Source organism: Podarcis bocagei (genome assembly GCF_964188305.1).
Source record: "Podarcis bocagei genome assembly, chromosome: 7".
Classification (NCBI taxonomy): Eukaryota; Metazoa; Chordata; class Lepidosauria; order Squamata; family Lacertidae; genus Podarcis; species Podarcis bocagei.
Window position 1 is genome coordinate 35518535 of NC_138132.1, and position 10172 is coordinate 35528706.

Genomic DNA, 10172 nt, shown 5'->3' on the forward strand with positions numbered 1-10172 from the left:
TGGAATTGCCTGAACAGGTCATATTGTTGGGGATCGATTTGACCAAAGTACTATATTCAAGGAGTGTTTTGATGGCATATGCAGAGATATCCACGCTTGGAAGGTGGAAGTGGGAGAACAGCTTCCAGGTGTGTAGACTCTCTTCCCAGCTTTAGAAGGGACACTTGGATGGTGAGGGGTGGGGTTGGAAGGGAGGGGGGCTTGAGTTTTCTTCTCCACTGATAGCTCCACACCTCTCATCTGAAATGGGCTCAGGTCTTGCCAGCTTGCACTCCTTTTCAGGGCTCCACAAAGAGGCAACTGAGCTCTATGTTTACTTCATTGGAGCGGAGTGTGATTGTGAAAAACAGGCAAATTGCACAATTCCACACCACTTTTTTGACACATTAGGATGGTGTCACTTCCTGCGCAAAGGAGTTGTTACGGAATGATGTCCTGTCATGTGCCTACTGAAGGCAGAGAATATTTCCACTAGGTTGGGCTTCTGGAAGCTAGTCCTCATGGTTATCTTCACCATAACTGCTTGCAGAGCTGATTCCCCCTCCCTGCTTTGCAAGCTGATATTTCTTCTTTTATTGCCTGTTTATTAAAAAACAACTTATCTCATGCCACTATGTTGGAGAGCTTGTGGCCATAAGGGCACTTTTCCCCATATGTGGGGGGCAGGGAGAGGGTGTGAAAAACTAACATCTTATTGGTGATCTATATTTGTGGATCTCTCCACAATAACAAACCAAACCTTCACTCCTGATCCAGTCTTGGCACTCCTAGTCACTGAAAGTGAGTTAACCCCCCCTTTTGTGCACAAAGAGTTGGTAGTGCTGCTGTTAGCTGCAGACCGAACTGAGATTGCTAAGCCATGGAAAGTGTCTCAAATTCCACCCATATAAAACAAGGAGTTGCTTGCTTTGCTGCCGCCTGCAGCCAGATTCAAAATCTCCCAATGCTGGGAGTCTGCATGGTGTCCCTATTGGTTTGAGAAAGTGCAGGACATGGTCTTGTCTGAGTGTTTAACCCAACAGAGGAGGGTTCTAAGAGGGGTTAGGGAATGAGACCATTTTGAGGATGCATGGTTTCCGATTAGATGCTTTATAAATGCAATGAGTGCACTGACAGCTTAGGCCCCCAACAACAAGTGGCGCTGTGTGGTGAGGCTGCCTTATTGATATGTTACTCTGACTTCTAAAATGTCCCTTCATAGAATAATAACATCATATAATCATAGGGCTGGAAGGGATCCCAAGGATCATCTAGTCTAACCCTCTGCAATGCCGGGAACACAGCTAGAGAATCCAACCTCTTTTTAAAAAACCCTGGTGAATAAAAGTCTGCCTTTGTAGCATCCAAGACTACAGCATCTATTGTTTTATTATGATGCAACTGTAAGCCTCCTGTTCATTCCAATTGCAACAATGTGCTCCACACAGTCATCGTTCTTTGTTTCTTTATTGTTTGTCTCATTTGTACACTGTAGTTTTTGAAAACTCAATAAACGTGTCAAAGGAAAGCAAAAGAAAAGGGATTCCAGATTCCAGAAGTCTCCTACCTGTTCATCTTGTGAAAGGTGGCTTAAGAAAGTGTGGGATATTGCGTCGTCCACTTAACCCATCCACAGAGGATGCTGAAGGGGTAATGAAACACGGCCACTTCAGTGTTACATGGCTCCCTTTCATATGTTTCATCAGCAAGAATCGTGCACTGGAAACCCTCCACCCCCAGCAACACACGGCTGGTGAGGCTGTCTGGTTGCGATTTCCTGCTTCTACAGCTGTATTAGACACTCTGGTTATTGGTTCCTTCATTGACTAAAATGTGCAAAATCAAGTCTGGATCTGCCTACTTGCATTACCATAATTGTAACACAGTTTCTGGTTGTTTTCTACATGGTTTATTTCATTTTTATACAGTGGTACTTCGGGTTAAGAACTTAATTCGTTCTGGAGCTCTGTTCTTAACCTGAAACTGTTCTTCACCTGAGGTACCACTTTAGCTAATTGGGCCTCTTGCTGCCGCCACGCTGCTGCCGCACAATTTCTGTTCTCATCCTGAAGCAAAGTTCTTAACCTGAGGTACTATTTCTGGGTTAGCAGAATCTGTAACCTGAAGCGTCTGTAACCTGAGGTTCTACTGTACTGCTATAGTTGTACCCTGGAAGTCACACAGAATCCATTCCAGAAGTCCATTTGAATTCCAAAACACGGGAAAACCAAAGTGCAGCTTCTGATTTTCAGCTCCTGCAGCCAATCAGAAGTCGCGGAAGCCCCGTCAGACGTTCAGCTTCCAAAAATAGTTTGCAAACCGGAACAGTCACTTCTGGGTTTGCGCCATTCGGGAGCCAAAATGTTCGAGAACTAAGCTGTTCGAAAACCAAGGTATGACTGTATTTCTGAGAAAATTTAATAAACCTTAAAAAAGAAAGCAACAAACATATCCCACCATTTGTTGCAAGACCCAGGGTGGGTAACAACAAGGACAAAGATAAAGCAAAATATTAAAATGCCAAATTGCAGTCACTAATCTGCCAATTTTCTACACGACAGCCCAATGTATTTGTAATGAGTATGGGTTGCTCGTGCGTAAGTTGCCGCCTCTCCTGGCTATGTTGCCTGGTTAAACCTTTCTGTCTGGACAGCCCTTCACTTCGTGGCTGCCTCAGTCGCTAGCAGAATCCGTCAGTGGGCGTTTCTTAAACCTTTTCCAACATAAAAGTTGTTTGACGCCAAGTCTCCTCCTACTCTCCCTGCGCGGAAGTCTTCTGCGCAGGGAGGGCGTGGGTAGCGGAGGACCCGTGCTCTCCCCGCTGGTGTCTGGTGAAGAGTCCTGGAGCCCTCTCGCCGATTCCCCCATCTGCCCCCCTTTATCCCTGGTGTTGCGCTGATTTGCTTCCCCATCTGTTGAGCTGCCTCTCTCCCTGCTGGGCCCTTCTCCAGCATCATTTGAGAGCCTTCCCTCCACCTCTAGCTCCGATGTCAGTTCCCTGACAGTATTTATTATTTATCTCATTGCATTTATAGCTCACCTTTTTCTCCTAGGCACTTAAGGTGTTGTACATGGTTCTCCTCCCTCCTCATTTAATCCCCACAACAACCTAGGGAGGTAGGTTAGGCTGAGAGGCAGTGACGGGCCCAAGGTCACCCAGCGAGCTTCATGGCTGAGTGGGGATTTGAACCCTGGTCTCCCAGGTCTAACCACTACTCCACACTGCATCTCAATGCATTGTTACACACCACCCTAACCTCCATGTGGTGAGAAACTCTGGGAGTTCCATGTGCTTTCCCCAGGCTTCATTTACTTTGGAATGCGGGTCAATGGAGGCTGTGGTATCTTCAGGATATGTGGTTTTATTTACACATATATACAACCTGAGCCTAGGATGGAAGGACTGGGGTTCACACAGGAGACAAGAGGATGCATGACTCACCAGGCAGGTCTTAAGGCAGCATTTGCTGAGGACAGTCTGATCCCCAAGCAAGTGCTAGTTAACAAGATAAACCAACCGGCATAGAGTTAAAACACCGCTGCCCAAGGAAACACAATCAATTGGGAAGTGTCAGAAAGCCAGAAAATAGAGGACAATCAAATTATCCCCGACTGAGTTGTTTCTGCTGAAGGGATGGAACATGTTTTTCTACTGATTTCCAGGCATAAAATAGCCAGGTGTGCCTGATGCTCAAAGGAGTAAACGTTGCTTCGTAACTCCAAAGGTTTGAACAATTCCACACTTGAGGTTTAATCAAGATTTATATTTACGGTGAAAAAGCAAAAAGTAAAAGTTCACACCCACCAGCACTTATTGTAATCACCCTTCAGAAGAAGCTGGACTGCCCCCAGCCCCCCCCCAAGTGCATTTTCCTCTGAGCTAGCAACAATATTGCTACAGAAATCAGTGAGCTTATGTTAATGAAAGTTTAGAAGCTGCTGGACTGCCCTCCCCAAACCCCCACATGTATTCTGCTCTGATCCAGCAAGCTCAGCAGCCAGGCTGGCGACTGTAAGTAATAACAATATTGCTATATAGCACTGGTGAAAATGAAGATGATGAAGTCAGGCACTGAGTGAGTCTGCTTACATAGGCCAAATGGTCCTCTGAGAGGATGTTCCACTTGCCTTTGGGGCGCCACATGAGATCATGGAACTGGAAAACCACTTTTTCCGGGGCAAGATCTCGGCCCAAAATCACGTGACAGCAAGGCACTCAAAATGGCCGCCGTGGTCTCATAAGAAAAAATGGGAAGTCCCAGGTTTTCCAGGGCAATTGATAGGTATGCTAAACCCAAGAAATGAATGAATGTCTGAATATAGCTAATATTTGGGACACTGAAGGGATAAATACAGGCTGCAGCAGTTTTCCTGAACTGTGCCTACGGAAATTCCTGGGTTTAGCTTGTGCAAATTTGTCTGGCTGGGGTGGTTGAATGTAGGTCATTATGAAATGATGGTCAGGTACCCATAACACCAAAGAAGTTGCGCAGGTTAGTACCAAACAGATGTTGCCAAGGCGATGAGTGTGTGAGAGGTGATTGAAAAGGAGTGTTGTTTTGCAGGAGGGCTGGGTTTTTGGTGAAGGATGTGTTGGGAGGAAGAAGGAGAACAAACCCAGACTTCCATGAGCTGCTGGGCAGGGCAAAACCATCTTGGCTCTGGCTGGAGGAGACTGCACTGAGAGACTAGCAGCCATGTCTGGCAGCTGCTTTAAACCTCAGCTGCTGAACTATGAGAGGGGCAAGGAGAGACACTATTGGGGTATAATGTTCTGCACCCATCCTTGGAAGACTTTAGGCATATATAGGTGTAAAATAAACCATATATCTTAAAGTGCTACAGACTCCACTGTGCCCTGAATTCGCAATGGAAACACGACCCTGAACACAACCTGGAACTCCCAGAATCTTGCACGACTCACGGAGATTGGGATGCCATGTAACAAAAAGCAAACCCCTGGAAGATAACTCCATCCTGTCTCTCAAGGCTGATCATTCAACTGAATTTGTCAGCATCGTGCTCCCTTTATACATTTTAATTGAATCAGCACGTCTCTTGCTCACAAAGGATTTAAGGGTACTCCAAGGGCTGCATGGGAGACTTTGGGCTTGAAAGGAACTGCTTTTAAACAAACTGAAGTTGGAGCAGATGTTTTTTAGTAACTCTGGTTCTGGAACACCCTTATTTCATTTATAACCCACCCAAAGGATCCTCAAAATTATAACAAGACGACCATTAAACATAATAATAAAACTATGGCTGGGTGTCAAGGGCGCTGTCCCCTCTGTGATTTCCAGCAACTGGAAACACTGAACCCAAAGTATGATATAACAAACAAGCGAAACCAACAGGAAACAAGCAACTCCAGAGCAAGGGCAGGTCTCACGTATGCCAGTTGCCCAAAGCTGATCCTCCTATTCTCCACTGGATGTTCAAGATCCCAGATAGCCATTTTTAAGCTGTCAATTTCACTCTGCTGCTCTGGGCTAAATTCATGACTACGTTCGCCATCTTCACTCTTTCCTTAAATTTTGTTGAAACAGACTCTGTTTTGGGACTACCCACAGGCATTCAACTGTCAGGGAGCCAGACAGCAATAAATCACACGCAGTATGTGATGTTAACTCTTTATTAGCAGAAACCAGGTCAGCTCAGGAAAGCCAGGCCTAATGAGCACAACAACTCTTCTCAGTAGGTCTTGCTCCTATGAGGCCATTGTGGAGGCTGAAGATCCCCGCCTTCCCACAGCTGCCTAAATCTCCTCCTCCTGTGGGTCCTTCCCATGCAATCTGGAACTCTGCTGACATGGCTGTCTCTGCTCCACCCTCTTCAGACCTCTTCTCATCCTGGAAGATCAGTGGGGAGGGGATATATCAGAAAACTAATATTAAGATCTTAGTTGGGAGTCTTCCCAGGATTTTCTTGGCAGCTGAATCTGGGACCTTCTGCATGCAAAGTGTGATGCTCTTACCACCGAGCTTCTTTGACTTAGTCCCACAAAAGCAATAAAACAACAAAATGGAAAGTTAATCAGTTAAGACCCCCAATGACAGCATTAAAACAGCAGCTACATTAAAAGTGGAAGAGATTATGTTTTCAGCCTCTTTCTAGAAGTCATCAGGAATGTGGCCAGGGGAACATCTTTCCAGAGGTAAAACTTCTTGTTGCCATCCACCTTAGTTCAAAAAACATGTGTGGGAGTCCTCTGAGAAAGGCAAGTCTTTGTGGGACCTAGTCACTCTATTCTCAAGCCATTTAGGGGCTTTAAAGATTGAGGCCAGCAAACTTGTGGCCCACATCGTTTTTAAAGAGCTAACAAAACTATGTTCCGTAACACTTGAATCAGTTTCCTTTCAGTTTCTTTAGAATGAAGATCAGTGGGGACTGTGGTGTCTTTGTAATATTGGTTTTATTTACACATCTATTCATATGGAGCATATCTTCCTCCCCCATTAGGTTTCTAGGAGGGAACATAGAAAGCCACAGCTTTCTATGGACTCAGCACAGAGAGCAAGACAGGTTTCTGAGCCTTCCACACCCCAGATCCAGACCAAGGCTGGCCTAGGCCTATTGTTCTGTCATAGTCACCAATGATGTCACCTTCAGTTCAGGGAAGGAGGGGGAGCCTGCATTCCGGAAGTGAATGTTGCTGGAGTTTTAAAATCTAAACCAGGCATATCTTCAGAATCTGTCATGAATGAAATAGTTAGGGGAAAACAAATGGAATCTGAAGTGTAAACAGAGCAACATTGGGGTGCGAATGAACAACAATTTGAATGCAGCTTTTTTGTTTGAGTTAAGAAACCTAGGATATTCTGACAAGGGATCATAATACAGCCCATATACATAGCACATGTTAAATGATGAAACACAGCAATGTGCATGAATTTCACTGGAATGAGATTCTTTCAAATGCAAACAGGCAGCAGCTGTTCCATTCCTGACGCATTAAAACCAACTGCATTTGCAAACCACATGGACCAAGCATTCCAGCGCAACATCTGGAAGAATTTTCTAAGAGTAAGAGCTATTCAGCAATGGAACAAACCCCCTCAAAAGGTGATGGACTTGGAGGTTTTTAAATGGAGGTTGGATGGCCATCTGTCAGGGATTCTTTAGCTAAGATTCCTGCATTGCAGGGGGTTGGAGTAGATGACCCTTTGGGTCTCTTCCATCTCTACAGTTCTATGACTCTATTAAAAGATTAGCTCCCGCCATCTTTCTCTTATAGCTTTCTATCACCACACCCTGTTTTATAGCAAAACTAGGGAGCAACAATTTAATGACTGGAAACTTTTTTTTATACCATTAGGGATCTGTATAAAGACCCTATTGATAGGCACTCAGCTAACAGAAAAACTAGGCTACAGACTGGCTGACTATTCTTCAAGTAAAACACTTTACTTCCAACCCTATAGGGATGTCTCAAGCCATCAGACCACTCAAACCCATAGAACAGCTTCTCCTAACTATTACACATCTAAAAATTACTGTCACATGGTAATCTAGGTTCCTTAAAATCTCTGTAGGAATCAGATTTGATCTGTAATATTGAGCCAAGTGAGCGGCATAACTTTTTTGGGGAAACAACCATTTAAGTCTATATCAGCAAGGACAGAAAGAAATGCAACATAGGTCTCAGATGCTATAAAACAAACTCACAAGCAAACCCACCAGGTTGGAGAGGTTGCTAAGAATTGGGACCTTATTGCCACATGTGGTGGAGCTGCAAGAAGATTCAAGGTTTTCATAGCTTAAGAATAGACGAAGTGGAACAGTTCCCTGTGATCCCAAACTACCATTATTAAACTTGTTTACTGAAGGCTTAAAAGACTTTTTGTTTAAAGAACTATTAATCCTTTTTATGGTGGCTGCTGGACAGGTTTTAGCTCAAAATTGGAAATCAGCTGCTAATTTGATACAGGATCCATGCTATGAGAAGAGTTGCACTCATAGAAAAGCTATCTAAGATTTTGCACTCATAGAGTTGCACTCATAGAAAAGCTATCTAAGATTTTGATGACATATGGTACATCCCCCCCCATGTCAGAAACTACAGGACAAAGACACTGCCATTGACTCTCTGGAGCAATCTACTTGGAGAATGAACATTACCCAATATTTACAATTGATCTCAATATTTACACATGATTTGTTAAACACCTTAAGTCTATGCAAATTATATGAATTATATGGGATGGCTGGGAAGGAGGGGGAGGGGAAATGGGGGTGCTTTTGAGTTAGACATTTTAACTGTATTTACTACTGAAAATGCATAAATAAAGCATACTTTTCGAAAAACCTGGGATATTGTGGAAGGGAGAATACAGATTAACATCTCTCTGTAAGCTGGTTGAAAGAACAGAACATTATACTCATGACCTTTCTGATGACTGTGTGTGGGATGTTTCTTATTCGGCTCCATCAGAGTAGGAAAGTGAGGCAGGTGAGCTGTGCTGTGCCGGATGATTTCACTGTGTCATCAGCACTACAGACGACACCAGAACCTGCCTTGAATCATAGAATCACATAATTGTAGAGATGGAAGTGACCCCAACGGTCATTTAGTTCATCCCCTGCAATGCAGGTATCACAGCTAAAGAATCCCTGACAGATGGCCATCCAAACTCTGTTTAAAAACCACCAAGGAAGGAGAGTCTACCGCCTTCCAAGCGAGCTCATTCCATTGTCAAACAGGTCTTACTGTCAGAAAGTTCTTCCTAATGCTTAGCTATAACCTCCCCTATTGCAATTTGAATCCATTAGTTGTAGTCCTACCCTCCGGAGCAGCAGGGTGACAGCCCTTCAGATATTTGAAGATGGCTATCATATCACCTCTCCATCTTCTCTTCTCCAGGCTAAACATACCCAACTCCCTCAACCATTCAGACAGAGAATGAACCAGAGAGATGGCCTGTCCAAGCTAAATAACTACCTGCATGGACTAAGGGTTATCTTTTGTAGTGCTGGGTTGTGGGAGTATGGAGAGGGAGAAATATGGTGATTTAACATGCAGTTTCCCCCTAAGTCTCCTTTTAAGGCAGCTGGAAGGAATAGCCAACTGAAAGGATTCAGCCTATTACAAGAGATGGGAAGTAACAATGGGGACTCGCTAAGCTGGGGCACACTTGTTGAGTGTGTTACCCGGTACTTTTTAATCTTAGAACAAAGCCCTTGTTATTTACTTCTGCCTTGATTCTTGGACACAGCACTGGCGTCGCTGGAACATCCCTTATTCACCCATCAAGGATCACTGCCTGACTCTCTCCTCTTGCACATATTACACAATCTCTTCTCTGCCTGCTGTGCATTGTATTCATTTACTCTGTAACAGCCTGTCCCATCCTGACTTCCGGAGCACAGTGTCTTAGTAAACTGCCCATACCGTAACAGTTCCTCTTTCTTGAAAAGAATGTTTGATGTCACAATGGATCTGGCTGTACTTCTAGAATAGCTGCAACTGGAATCTATGCAGCGACTTTGAGCATGACAAGCATTGGATACTAAGGAGTACACGTCATTGCATGTCAAATATATATTAAGGATGATATACCATTGCATGCTATGTTAAATACATACTAAGGATTACCTACTATTGCATATTAAAATAGCAGGAATGGGAGGGAAGCTGGTGCAAAATTTTGGCTAGATGTTTGCAATTACAAGACCCCCCACTCCCCATGTCTTCTAAAACTGAACTGCTAGATGTTCAGGTGGGGTGGGGGGAGGCTGAAAATGGAGAGCCAGTGTGGCATAGTGGTTAGCGTGTTGGACTAGGACCTTGGAGACCAGGGTTCAACTCCCTACTCAGCCATGAAGCTCACTGGGTGACCCAGTCACTGCCTCTCAGCCTAGCCTACCTTGTTGTTGCAGGATTGAGGAGGGGGTGTGTGAACCATGTATGCCACTTTGGAGAGAAAGGTGGTCTTTGAATGCAATAAAAATAAATAAATGAATAGAAGAATGGCAATGAATGTACAAGAACATTTTACAACAGGGGCATTGATGCCAGAACATTGGGACTGTGCCTTGTAAATAGGGGTTGCTTGAGGGTTTGCCTTATGACAATGTTCAGTGATATGCCACATCAGCAGTATGTTTGATAGCATAGTATACTGATAATATGCGGTGGACAGAACAATCAAGAGACACCATGGGGATGGTTGATGGTTCATGGAGGGATGTTGGGT

The 10172-nt window shown here is 44.3% G+C and overlaps 1 long non-coding RNA gene across 1 annotated transcript; it reads right to left on the reverse strand.

Annotated features, from left to right (window-relative positions):
- Window positions 1–5597: 5597 nt before the first annotated feature.
- Window positions 5598–9390, reverse strand: LOC308592350. The gene is made up of 2 exons (XR_014010475.1): window positions 9168–9390; window positions 5598–5828 (listed from the first exon to the last, which is right to left on the reverse strand). It is a non-coding gene; the product is annotated as an uncharacterized lncRNA (long non-coding RNA).
- Window positions 9391–10172: the final 782 nt, after the last annotated feature.